Raw genomic sequence first — 14,794 nt, forward strand, 5'->3', positions numbered from 1 at the left:
CTCCCGGACCAACCTGTCAATCAACTCGGGTTCACTAGAGGAGAACAAGAGGCATAACTGGTCCTAATGTCCAACCGGCCACCGCATAGCTGACTGACACGACCAACTCAACCCACATAGGGTCTGCTGCCTACTTGGGACAATACAACAAAGTCTCCAAGGAAGCTATGGGTTGGGACTAATGCTCCGACAGCAGATAAAATATGTCAACAATCAATGCACGACTCACAGGAACGGTGGACATCCATGACTACGTTACCAGGACATGGGAAACAGTTTACTATGCTTACATATAGAATGACAAACCCTGACAAGGACATATTAATAACTATTCAACCACTATATAATCACGGAATGTCAGGATCTCAACCTTTTAGACAGTAATATTAACAATAGTATGCTTAAACAGGCTGTAGCATAATTTTGAAGGGTTTAACCTGTAAGACTTATTGTGGTAGCGCCACTCAAGAGGTGGACAAATATCGACCATGTTGTTTAACCCAAACTGACTGCGATAGGCACAATATTGAGCATACCCACTACGTGTCCTATGTTTCAAACTCTAAACTGCACAAATAGTTTTAACACAAGCTTCTCTGTCATGTGAATAACCTGTCTTCTCCTTTTATGTATTCACTGCAAAAGTCAAAATAATGATTGTCAAAAAAAAAAAGAACAATAACCTCTTTGAAATAAAATTATATCTAACGGTAGATGAAATATGAGTCTTTCGCCATTACAAAAGTTGACATCTATGCTATCTGATACTGAGTGATTACACATCATTAACTAAACTTTACCCTAAGACCTTAAAGGTCATCGAATAAAAGAGTGAAATCTAAATACAAAGTATAACAATTATGTCGTCGCCTAACCTTTGGAAAAAAAGGTAGAATGTCTATTAAATTCATTGATTAATACGATTAAACTCTGAATGGTGACCTTTGGAACAAAACTTGGGCAGTTTATACTTATAATAAAGCTAGGGGATTTGTTCTATATCCTATCCTGTTGCTTTGTATGGAAAAGCAATATATAGTCGAGCTAACTAATCTGGTTTCCAAACGTTGTCTCTACTGCTAAAGCACGATGGCCATCCTACAAATTGCTACTTTCTTCACGGTTCTAGTCCTGACTGGGATGCAGCAAGGTTTGTCTTTTTTTTTTGCAAAGTAGATGAAATATGTTGATTTGTTTTAAAAATGTTGGGATAAAAATATTAACTTTAGAGTTCTTCATGTATTCTATAATATTATACTGTAATATTATATTATAATGTCAATACTTTGAAAAGGCTAGACCTTGAACATTCTTTGGATTGTAACTCCTGTTATTTACATACAGGGAAAGGTTCCTGATAACTCCAAATCCCCTTAAATCACAGCCACCCAACCATAAACAGTCACCTAACAACTAACCTTAAAGTGAACCTGTCATGACAGATATAATTTGAAGTTTTCTAACCATCTGGCTTAACTCATGTTAGGAAATTAAGTGTTTTTTCCCTTAACACTATTAAAAACTCATGTTTTGAACACTTAAAAACTCATGTTTTGATTTTTGTTTTTACATTACTCCTGTCTTTTGCTAAGAGCATAAATTATTGTTTTCAGTGGGTGTTAAACTTGCTGTAAGATACACTTCACCTGCATACTGCTGTTTGGGAAGCGTAGACCTGTTTTATTACAACAAGTTAAATGTTCCCAACACTTTATGTTGTTTTTTTGTAAATAAATGTCCTCTCACGATTCTCAGATTGCCTGTCCAAAACTGATGTAATAAAGCATTCCAGCTTTTTCTCTCCCTTCTCTATGCTGCTGCTGTTCTCACACAGAGCCTGGACCCTCCTACCTACTTACCCTTGCAGGCATTGCTTTCTCTTAGGTTAAATTCAAACTGGAGAGATATCCAGAGAAGGGTTTATCTGCTAGCAGACATGCAGAGCCCAGCTTTCTTGTATCTGTGCCAATTGGCACAAACTGAACTGACTTAAAATAGGGGGAAATTGTTGATTAGAGAAATCTAGGCATTTGCTAGCAATTCTGCTAGATTCAATTTGATTCTTTATCATTTAGGATTAGTTTGTATTTTTTATGAAAGGTACCCTTTGAGCTCCCAACTCTAAACCTGACTATCCTTGACTGTAAATACTTATAACACTAAGCTCTAATAACTCCCAACCCACATATCCTTTGCCACAACCATCACTGTGCTAAATGGTGCTGATGTAAATCACTCTTAACTGTTTGAGTGCCAGAGCAATTTTTAATCATGTGTACTGAAGCTCACCCAATTTCGCACATTTGGCTACCTCTTATATTAAGGTACATACTTAAAAACTGTGTACAGTTCACATTGAGAAAGAAAGATAGATAGATTGTTTTTAGGAGACATATTGGGCTTTCATGTGATGCCACCCAGACATACTTCTCATCTTATAGTGTATAAAAATACAAATATGGAAAAAAAAGTTTTCTGTTAGAATTAACTTTCTAGTGGGTATAGTTAGGCATAAGGAGTAGGATTAGTTAGAAATAAGTGTATTATTAGTTAGTTAGCCATAGATTTAGGGGTTTAAAGGAAGGTTTGGGTTTAGAGTTTAGGTGGGCCTTACACTAATTTTAACATGGGAGACAAATGAAATAGTGCTGGTGCTAAACTAACTTTTATTAAACTAATCTGTTGTAAGAGCATTGTGTATATATATCATGAAAATAATGCGATAAACTATAGTGTCATAACTAAATAATCACAGTGATAGTGCTTATATGTATTTACTTGCAATGCATATCATGTATCAGTTCTAATCATATATTACATAAAAATTATTATTAAATTGACATTGCTTTACAAAACCTCTTCAAACGTATGCTTTCCTATGGTCACTGCAAAGGGGCATCTGAAGCAGATTTGGGGGATGCTCAATGCAAAAGGAATCTGGTCTGGACTCCAAACATCAGGGGAGGGCTGGCAGCCTTAGGCCTGGGGGGCAAAACCAGTCAAGTGGCCCATTGCGCCACCAAATCAGTTCACCATCCATGCCCACCTTTTTCTGGTTTTATAACGGATGTTATTGATGTTATGCTAATCAGTAGCTCTTTGCCATACCCGCTCCTTCACGGCTCTGACTTTCAATGTTGTCAGAGCACAGGCTGAGAATCTCTGAGCCTGTGCTCTGACTCACTAACTGAGCGCCGGAACCACGAGGGAGAGGATTTGATCTGACTGCACCTACTGCTGGTGCGCACCAGTGGACCACCAGCGAATCGTTTAAATTAAATATGCTGGTGTACCCAACTTGTGAGCTGTGTTGGCCGCCGGGCGCCTCTGTTGTCATGGCACCCTGCGTGACCGCACAGCTTGCCCACCCTAACGGCTGGCCCTGCTGACACACAGTGATGTTACTACTTAGACATCCCTCAATATTAATACAGAGATGAGAGTAAGCACCAATAAACTGTGGAAACAGAGCTGATCCCCCCAAATTTATAAAGGTTTGCTTAGAGGATTTATTCAAGATTAAATCATGCCTCCTCCTCTCTGTAGGCTGGGAGGAAGTGAAGAGTAATCACAGTCTCCCAGCACAACGCCACCTGTGGCTGCATGGGGAACAGCTGTTTAATGTAATGCTTGCAGGACGGCCAGCTGCCGCAGAACCTCTTTGTTTCCGTCTCTGCAAAGGGCTCTAGGCACTGCTTGTTGTGAGTGTGAGCCACTGTAAATTAGGGGCAGAGGGCACTTGCACTGCGGTCAAGACGGGTCTGGGCAGGAGGAGAGTGCAGTGCAATCAGTGCACTCCCCTCCTGTGGGTCACCAGTAGACTGGTGCACCTGCCCAGGATCAGAGCCGGTGCAAGTATTTTTGCCGCCCTAGACAAAATATAAATTTGCCGCCCCCCCATGTGACATCACAATGCCCCACCCATATGATCTGCCATATGAACTAACGCCAGTGCTGCACACAGTGTGTGTTTACATTAAAAAGCCTGCAGGGACCAGCTATAGACACCAGAACCACTTCATTAAGCTATAGTGTCCCTTTAATGTGAGGTAAATTATAGATTAGTGTCACTAATAATATACTAGATTGCCTACTTACAATTAGATGAGGATGATGATGGGCTGCAGTTTGGCTCCACTGGTCTGGTGTAGAACAGGACCTCTGGAGGCTGTTTGCAACTGTGGTCACAACATTCAACGTTCTGGGAGAATTGGAAGCAGCTCCATTTTTTGGGGGCCTCTTACACAGCTCAAGGTCTGGGCCCCAGTGCCTGACGGTGAGTATGCCCATAAGGCCCACTCATAAGTCCACTTATATGTTCCACCCACCCATGAGCTCGCTCACAGGGAGTGGAGTGTGTAGGGGATGTGTTATGTGATCTCATATGTGTGCTTATGGTATGTAGTGTATAGGGATACCAGTTTGTGCAGGTGATGCAGTGTGTTTGTGTGTAGTGGAAGCAGTGTGTATTTGTGTATAAGGGATGTATTATGTGTTTCTGGTTGTGTGTGAGGGATGCATTGTGTGAATCTGTGTTTGTATGCATAAGGGATGCAAGGTGTGTGTCTGTATGTGTGTGCATTGAGTGTAAGAGATGCATTGTGTTTCTGTGTGTATGTAAGAAAAACAGTGTGTGTGTTTGCATGTGTGTGTAAGGGTTTGCATTGTATGTTTCTGTGTATGTGTGCAAATGATGCATTGTCTTTGTGTGTAAGGGTTGCATTGTGTGTGTGTGTAATGGATGCATTGTGTGTTTCTCTGTGTGTAAGTGAAGCATGTTCTGTTTCTGTGTATGTATAGGGATGCATTGTGTGTTTCTGTGTATGTATAGGGGTGCATTGTGTTTCTGTGTATGTATAGGGATGCATTGTGTGTGTGTGTGCGCGTAGTGTTAAAGAGCTCCCTGTCTTGCCCCCTGTCCTATAGAGCTGTCCCTTCTGTCCCTTAGAGCTCTCCCCTGCCCCTTAGTGGTCTCTCCTCTCCCCCATACCTCCCCTAGCGGTCTCTTCTCACACTCACCCACCCTCCCTGTGCTCTTCTCATCCCCCCTCCACCCTCCCTGTGTTCTTCTCACTCCTCCCTCTGTGTGTTCTCACCCCCCCTGTGTTCTTCTTACCCCCCCCTCCTCCCTGTGTTCTTCTTACTCCCCCCCTTGTTCTTCTTATTACTCCCCCCTTCTTCTTACCCCCCTTCTTCTTCTTAACCCTCCTACTTCTTCTTACCCCCTCCTTCTTCTTCTTACCCCTTCCTTCTTCTTACCCCCTTCTTCTTCTTACCCCCTTCTTCTTCTTACTCCCCCTCTTCTTCTTACCCCCTTCTTCTTCTTACCCCCCTCTTTTTCTTATCTCCCCTCCTTCTTACTTCCCCCTTCTCTTACTCTCCCCCCTCCCCTCTTTTTACTCTCCCCCTCCCCTCTTTTTACTCTCCCCCCTCCCCTCTTTTTACTCTCCCCCTCCCCTCTTCTTACTCTCCCCCTTCCCCTCTTCTTACTCTCCCCCTCCCCTCTTCTTACTCTCCCCCCTCTTTTTACTCTCCCCCTCCCCTCTTTTTACTCTCCCCCCTCCCCTCTTCTTACTCTCCCCCCCTCCCCTCTTCTTACTCTCCCCCCCTCCCCTCTTTTTACTCTCCCCCCTCCCCTCTTTTTACTCTCCCCCCTCCCCTTTTCTTACTCTCCCCCCCTCCCCTCTTTTTACTCTCCTCCCCTCCGCCCCCCTTCTTCTTACCACCTCCCCTGTAGGTGGCCGAGCTGCACTCCTGTCCGCGGTCCCGGCCGGAGTGATAGGAAGGTGCTCAGTGTGCACCTTCCTGTCAGTCCGGCCGGGTACAGGAAACAGAAACTCCTGTTCCGCGCGGAACAGGAGTTTCTGTTTCCTGTACCCGGCCGGACTGACAGGAAGTGCACACTCAGTGTGCACCTTCCCATCACTCCGGCCGGGACCGCGGACCGGAGACCGGCTCGGCCCCGCTACAGGGGAGGGGAGGGAGGGGAGAAGCTGCTGCAGCCGTCTGAGCGCTCTTTACAGAGCGCTCGGCAGCTGCAGCATTTAAAGGGCCGGCCCGCCGCGGCCGGTCCTAAAAGAATTTCGGGCGGCCTGGGGGGCAATTGCCTCCCTGCCCCCCGGCCCAGCCCGCCCCTGCCAAACATACATAGACAAATGAGGAAATTGGGGGAGGATGGGCACACCCACAACTTGCATTTCTCAGCAGTGGTGTGGTCATAGATATTAAAATGTTTACAAAGTATAGATTAAGGAACAGCGCGCACCCAAAAATCCTGTTTCAAATTTTACCCGGCTACTTAAAATTTCCTACGTTAGCAAACAAACATTCAGTTCCCCCATGTGGCCAGCATATTAGCACTTGTGGCAGGCTTATGCATTGTATGAACATATATTGTAACTAAACCCCCATTATTTTTGTCTAGGCTAGGGGTTTTCATAAAACTATTTCATTCTGTGAGCTTTGAAAATAAACTATTACAACTCTGTGAGCTTTGAAATTGCTGTTTAGCGAATGAGTGAGTGCACTGGACAATGTTTGCTTTATCAATTGACCCCAACAGCACCCTTAAACTCTATATGCATGTTCAGGTGACTGCAACCTTCTTGTTTTCATATTAAACTAGCCAATCACTAGTTACATACAAGAGGGGCCTGGTACATCAGTGGACTTTGGGGAGAGAGGGGGGGGGGGAAGGTGTTACATTAAAAATTGGGGTCTGGACAGATCACTCTAGTTCATCTTTAGATGGACTGTAGAAGCAGAGGGATTAATCTCTATAGGTGAAGGCATTTCATAGCGAAATGCTGCATTTACAGACTCCATGGACCATGATCAGTTCAAATAACTAAAGTGGTCATGGTGGCAGTAGTAACCGTTTAAAGGAACAGTCCAAACTCCATGCAGCCTACTTAACTTTTAGTAGGCGAAAAGTTTGTTTTGAAATATACTTTAATCAAGATAAAATTACAAGAGAGCAACACACTTACTGATACATGAAGATTAAATGAACATAGTAAGTGTCTCCTGTAATTTGTGTGTGCTGAAAAAGTAACAGGTCATGTCTATGAATGTGAATGTATGTCCCCCCTGTGGCTGGCGCACATAACCATGGAATTTAATCCGGTCAACTGCGATAGAAGAAGTCCTTGGCATACCATCTTTTTGTTGTATATGCAATTTAACCAGCTAAAGCATCGGGACATTATAGATAATTTCCATCCAGCGTTCCATGTTATGTCTTAAACTACTGTATGATTATATTTCATTTGTAATGTCATTCACAGTCTGCTCCTCTTCAAATGATGGTAACAATAAAGGTCTTTTATCGCATCAACGTGAAGTCCTGTCCCTGATGGACAAGGTGACGTCAGCTGTTAGGCAATTACTTGACAGCAAACAGCATCTAGAGATCCTTAAAAAAGTTGAAGATAGCATGAAGGATGTTATCCGTAACAATCAAATCAGTGCACAAGCTAGTTCTGAAATCGCAAAGTTCCTAAGTGGTGTCCTGGACTCAATAAATAATGGAAAATTTGACAAGAATACAATGATCAAGTACCTGGAGAAGGACCCTATGAAATGTGTACAGAAATTCAAAGACAAGTTTCTTAACAAAGCTTAAAATTCAAGGTACTGGTAAGGAATATAAGTGATATATTGAATTATATTTTTATTACAAATGGGGAGAATGTTATGCCTATTTGACAAAATCTGTTTTGTAGCCATATGTAAAAAAATAATCTGGTATTTGCCCCTGCAGTCTCACTGCTTAATTCTCTGACATTCCGGAGTTAAATAACTTTTGTTTCTGTTTATGCAGCCCTAGCTAAATCTCCCCTGCCTGTGACACACACAGCCTACATGAGTTTATCTCCTTCTATGTTAATTGAAGTTTAATCCCACACAGGAGGCTTCTGCAGGCTCTTGCATGGTATTAACAGAGCAGAAGATAAGAAATTCAAAATGGAACAGAATATGCAATAAATCAAATTTAAACATTAAACCTCTCTTTACAGGAAGTTTTAAGGAGGTCTGTATAAGTCACATGCAGGGGAGGTGTGGCTAGGGCTAGATAAAGTGATTTAACTCCTACATGGCAGAGAACTGACCAGTTAGACTACAGGAGTATAATCTATACACCAAAATTCTGTCATTAAGCTAAAGTTGTTTGGTATTTATGACATATTTAATGGTGCTTGTTGCATGCAAATGTATATGTATGAGTGTGCATGTATCTGTATGTGACTGGGGGCATTGTTGGTGGAATGGTTAGAAGTAGGTGAAACGTGGTGCTATGCAATGTGTAAGTGACTAAATGGCTATATTTACTGGGTTGGAGTATCCAAATGTATTGGAGAAAGTGATTAGATTACAGTTTGGGAATTTGGTGACTGAATGTGTTAATGCAACCTTATTGGGAATTACATGACCAGATGTATAAATATTTATGGTGGGATGGGTGTAGAAGACTGGAAGGTGAGGAAGGGTATATTATGGAATGGGTTTGTTGATGACTAGAAGGTAAGGTGATTGAAGAATATCAAAAGAAAGACCGCTGTCAGTAAATTCAAACAGATTCAAGGTCAGTCCTAATATATCTGTGTTTATAAATCAAATAGACAATGTTACAAATGTGACAAAAAGGGATAAAGTGGAGCACTTAAAAAGTGCTAGTGCTTTTATATTTACCCTTAGTACATTGTTATATCATGGGTATGAAGCGAATATATAAAAGAAGGAGACAAAAACAAACATATATAGTGCAGATGGTAAAATATATGGAATTGGAGATAATTAATGCTAACATCCACTCACGTGGACCAGAGCCTGTAGTTACTGGCTCTGAAATCAATGCCTTTATGCCTTTGGGGTAGCATACCGCCATCCACCGAGTGGATCTCCAGTTTAAAGGTATATGAAACAAAAAAAGAAAGAGAAAACTCCAATGTTACAGTATATTGTGTCTTCTTATATACCCTGGCTTAAAAATGTCTTAAGCTCACCTTATTCAGAGCCCATAAATCCTGGCTCTGGAATTGAATGCCTGTACTCTAATTCAGGGTTGTCAAAACCTCAAATGGATCTCTTCTGAAGCTGGGAATCATATATGACCGAAACTGTGTGAAGTTGATTATACAAATTTATTGCCAAAATATTGGTAAAACAAATAAATAAAACAAGTATAAAAATACTAAGTGCTTATGTTCCAATGCCAATTCGCATTTCACTCGACTTGAGCTTCCTGTGTGTGTTGCTCCAGAACTGTGGAGTGTGTGTTACTCCAGAAGGTATCCATTTTTAAATGCTGCTCTCAAACGAAATCTCCGGTCACATGATGGTGTTGCAGCCAATCATCTTGCCGGCTGGTACACTCATGTGTTGTAGACATTTAGGCTTGTTTAGGAGTATCCACCCCTTTCTTTCTTATACTTTCCAACAGAGAACGTCATTTTGGCGAGCCCCCCAGTCCCTGTTAAGGCTCGTTCTGCATGACACTTCACTTCTGGTTGGCAAGCAAGCCCATCTCTTGCACACTTCCGCCTGGTCCACATCGTCTCATGTAACCCTGCTGATGAACGGACTTCGGGCGGTGTGTGTGTGCTTCTAGCGGGCTCCATATTGTTTGTGGGCAAGGAAGGGCACAATAGAGAAAAGGATAAAAAAAAATAGTTACTATGCATGAGGTGGGCTTGCTTGCGAATCGGAAGTGACGTGTCGTGAATGACGCAACGCTGATTCTGTGTTTGAGCTGGACGCAGAACGAGCCTTAACAGGGACTGGTGGGCTCGCCAAAAGGACGTTCTCTATTGGATAGTATGAGAAAGAAAGTGGTGGATACCCCTAATCAAGTCTAAATGTCTACAACACAGGAATGGGCCGGCCGACAAGATGATTGGCTGCAACACCATCATGTTTGAGAGCAGCATTTAAAATGGATACCTTCTGGAGCAACACACACAGCCAACTGAGGAAGCTCAAGTTGAGTGAAACGCCACCACTGGGCAGTGGTGTGTCCCTTTAAGTGGGTTGGTGGGTAGAGATAAGTACCAAAAGCCCTGGCCAGTGTCATTTCTAGTCCAGTCAGACTTAATAGCAGAGCTGCAGTAACAGTTACAGAGGGTTTGAAAACTTGTTGGTGTCCTTGCTCCTCCAGCATTTGTGTGTGAGGCTGGGCAGGAAGCGGATGGGATAATTTCCAATCTGCCCACTTACAGCCTCTCACACAGGAAATGCTTGCAAGAGGAGCAGAGGATGCCCCCCCCAACCCACCCCACTCCATTCTACCAGTAGTAAATAACCATGTGTTTTCCTGCAGCACTGCTATCAATCATTGGAGAGTGATTAATTTTCAAATAACCATTCAAACTCTAGAAGCCTATACCCTAAACATCCCTTCTCACCTAGCTCTGAATGTAATACCTTCCGAAACCTACAGAAACCCTTTCCTTTCCTTTAGTCCTAAATTTAAAGTCTAAACCTGATCAAACATACCTGAATGTTAGGTTTGCGAAATGTGCCACAGCTCTAACAATAAACTCAATAATCCTTAACACACTCTGCACCGGGGGGCGGGGCCTAACCATCATGGCGGCAAGACGTGTCTCTCAGGAGCTCCCGCTCAGCGAAACCCTAACAAGCGACCTAAGGCAGTGTCTCAAGGCAAAAACGAAGACAAAATATACCCACATGCTCCCTGCAACTGAGGGCATGCAGGGTGAGGGTGAGAGACCCACTCGAGACCCGCCGACACGACAACTGACAGTGCGGCCTAGCAAACAACGGGCGGGAGAGACGGCCGCTCTCCCGACCCAGAAACACTCAGATGACAGGATGAGCAAGCCCCGTTACCCCCCCCCTCTGGACCGGCGGGGGAGATCCCGGTCCACCCAGCGGAGACAAATCAAACCAGACCTCCCAAGCGAAAGGCGAGTGCAGAGCTTTGCCCAAGATGGAGGACACTGCAGGCGCTGAGAGCCCCACAGACGCTGTATCTGACGTCCTAGCAAGGATCAACAGACACTTTGAACGGTTCTGGAAGCAGCTGGAGCGCAGGCTACGCCAACCTGCACCGCCACGCAGCACTGACCCGTTCACACAGAACCCGCAGCCGAACAGGTGGCCGGTGGCCCTGCACCAGGACACTCGTGCAACACCACGGAAGGCGAGTAAGCCTCACGTGCAGCAGAGTCACTCACACGCAAGCTTCAGGCAAGCCATCCAAACTAAGCACAGCAGAAGGGGTCCCTTGGTGGCAACGTCAAGCCCCAGAAAGAAAATATACATGACACACCACCCTGACCCTCATCTACGGGGAGAAAGGCTGCAACATGGAGGAGGCCCTGAGTGGAACCCAGAAAGCAACCCCCTAGACATCAGCACGGCCCAGATGGTGAGAATAAGCGGCTATCACCGAGCGGAGCCCAGCCAGGGCATTGGGTGAAGACACCATGATAAGGGGACTGCCTAACACCGGGTGGCCAGCAGATGAAACGAGCTTAACATGCCTACCACTGCATACTGAACAAGGAGCACCGCACCTGCCTACTCATGGGACTTTACTTAGGTTTTACATTAATTCTTAAGCACTTGCTTTCCTTTTATTTTCTTCTATTTTATTAAGCATGCCTTACTTAGCCGAATGTGATCCCCTATAGATATCCGGTCTCAGGCTAGATTGTTCTGGGTAACATGCATAGCCTGCCTATACTCCTGCTGTACCTAGGCTAACCTCTCTTGTCCATACCACTTTCAGTCCATGTAAGCTCTTTAGAAAATATTCCTGATTTTTACACTTCCAACACCCTTATAAAGATTGTTTCACTATATTGAACCTACTCTGATATTGCTAAAACTCGTGCTGTTAACTATTGCTATGTAAATGCTTAATATGTAGTAAAAACATAACATGGTGTACGTGTAGCATAGGCGACCTAGCTGAGCGACCAGCATCATTACTTAATTTTATCTTACTTGGACGAATCAACTGTTTAGTTAATCTGTTTAATATAAAATTTGTGCAAATTATCATGCCACTATCTACCTTGAAAGAAACTTGAATTACGCTGTTGTGGCGCTTGTTTGAAATACTGTGTTTATCTGCACTACAAAAATAAAGAATTTAAAAAAAAAAAAACACACTCTGCACCCAATACTAAATTTAACCCGACTCTAACCCATCCTACCAAAACTGAAACCTCTCTAAATCTTTAAGTCCTCATGGGGTTTAAGCTTTAAGTCATCATGGGGTTCATAGCACACACCAGGTGTTATTGTAGCAGTGAGGTTAGTAGCATGCATGGTATCTCTGAGGCATGAGCAGATGTGAATGTTCTTCCATATTGCACAGCTCATACTGGTTGAGGTTGCAGGGAGGTGGTTTCCCTCTCCGTCCAACTCAAGTAGTCTATTTATATTACATGTTCCTTCTGATTAACATTCAACACTCTGTGTCCAAAAAAAAAAGGACTCTCAGGCCAAAAGTTGCCAAATGTCCTTGAGCAATTGGCAAACATACTTTAAGTGAGAGTCAATAAAACAATGGACACTATGCATAATTTCAGATCAGTCTATTGGTAAATTATATTATATAAGGTTACAGAAGCCATTGCAAAAAAAAGAAAAAAATCTGTAATACAAATATATAGAAAAATATATGTTAGCACTACTAATTCTGTATTTTTTTCCCTCCCTTTTTCAGTTCCAATGACCATGATGATTATAATGGAAGATTTGGCATTTCATCTGATCTACAGACCTACAGAAACAATATTACTAAATTACCTTGCCAACGATCCATTTAAATAATATAAAATAAAAACATGCATAGCACAATTTTGTCAGTGTCATCCTTATAGGATATTGTTGTTGTTGATATAGTTAATGACTATAATTACATTATTATTATTATTATTATTATTATTATTATTACTTGTATTATTATTACTGATACAATATTATCAAAGGAGGAGATTTAACAATAAAAGAGTCAATTACAAAAACTTACAGGAACAATAGGTTGAAGAGGGCCCTGCTCAAATGAGCTTAAAGTCTATAGGACATGGGGCATAAAACCCACCAGGACAGGAGGTAGCAATCAAACAAGAAGGGAGTGAAGCAGAGCTGAAGGGAGAAAATAGAGTGCTGCCCTTTAGGAGAGAGCAAGGGACAGGTATGTGAGATAGAGGTTACTCTGGGAGTCCATTAGCTTTCCTAAAGAGATGGGTTTTGAGGCACTTTTTAAATGATTGAAGACTAGGGAGAGCTTGATGGTCATAGGCAGGCCATTCCAACGGAAAGGAGCCACCCGTGAGAAGTCCTGCAAGTGTGAGTTGGCTGTACGGGTGCGAGCAGCAGACAAGAGAAAGTCAGACTATATCAGCACATCTCCCATACAGACAAAATTGAATAAAATTGAATTGAAATTAATTTATCACAGGTTCACTTTTCATTGGATGAATTATCCCTTCTCAAAAAAGGAATTAAATTTGCCCCTACAACAAATCTTAATAGTTTAAATTTATATTTGGATAATCAAAAATTTCTGAAAAAATTAACTATTTAAAGATTTTTTCAAAATAAAGATATAAATAATTCTCAAGAGATTGTACCATCCCAAGATGAACTAAGAAATTATTCAAATTCTGTACATAATATTCTACATACTCCATTCAAACCAAATTCCCATTTTTATCCTTGGTCTGCAAAGAGCAAATATTTAGACATTTTTAACTGGTTCAAGCAGACCTAGATAAATTAGCTAATAATAGATATCAACCTAATTTAAACAAAAAAGAAAGACTGGCTTTAAAAATGCTAACTAATAACCCTGATGCAATTATAAAAGAGGCAGACAAGGGGGGAGGCACTGTAATTATGGATAGATCTTATTATATGGTAGAGGCATATAACATCCTAAATGATATCAATGCTTATGAGATTTTACAAGACAATCCTACTTCTATGTTCTTACAAGATATAAAAGTTGTTAGATTTTGGTTTAGAAAAGGAAATTTTAAACAAAAAAGAATATGACTTCATTTTCAATCCCAATTGCAAAACAGCAACTTTTTTATTTTCTGCCAAAGATCCATAAAAATCTGCAAAAACCCCCTGGTCGTCCCATTGTCAGTGGCATCAATTCTCTGTCTTGTAATCTTTCCGAGTATATAGATTTTTTTCTTCAACCTTATGTTCCCCTCAGTGATACGTATATTAGAGATACTAGACATATCTTACAAGGTTTACCTTCAGTCCAATGGAAATCTACATATATTCTTGCTACTGCAGATATAGCAGCCCTATATTCCAATATTCCTCACCAAAAGGGCATTTTAGCTATAAAAGATATACTTAATGACCATCAACTTCTTTTATCAATTCAAATAGATTTTTTGATACAATGTATGTCATTTGTACTGACAAAAAACTTTTTTTGGTTCGACGGACAATATTTTTTACAGAAGTGTGGCGTCGCCATGGGTACCAAATTTGCCCCCAGTTTTGCCAATATGTACGTCTCCCATTGGAAACAACGTCATGTAAGGCTAGGTGATCAATCTGGGGGCAGTTTGGTCCTATGGTGGTGGCGCTACATAGATGATGTATTAATCATATGGGAAGGTTCCACTGAAAGTCTAAATCTCTTTTTTGAATATATTAATTTAAATAATTATAACCTTAAATTTACTTTCAACACCAGTCCAGTATCTTTAGATTTTCTAGCTCTTACTATCTATATAGATCAAAATCAACTAAAAACTAAAACATTCTTCAAACCAACTGACTGTAATAC

At 41.8% G+C, this 14,794-nt stretch overlaps 1 protein-coding gene across 1 annotated transcript in view; it reads left to right on the top strand.

Moving 5' to 3' along the window:
- Positions 1 to 9,655, top strand: part of LOC134575555 (tumor necrosis factor receptor superfamily member 1A-like) — a 486,416-nt gene extending 476,761 nt beyond the window's left edge. Inside the window, exon 12 of the transcript XR_010085691.1 lies at positions 9,641 to 9,655. The gene's annotated coding sequence lies outside the window, so the exon portion shown is untranslated. The remainder of the gene's footprint in view (positions 1 to 9,640) is intronic.
- The last annotated feature ends 5,139 nt before the right edge of the window (positions 9,656 to 14,794 follow it).

The sequence above is a fragment of the Pelobates fuscus genome, chromosome 10, assembly GCF_036172605.1.
Source record: "Pelobates fuscus isolate aPelFus1 chromosome 10, aPelFus1.pri, whole genome shotgun sequence".
NCBI classification, from domain to species: Eukaryota; Metazoa; Chordata; class Amphibia; order Anura; family Pelobatidae; genus Pelobates; species Pelobates fuscus.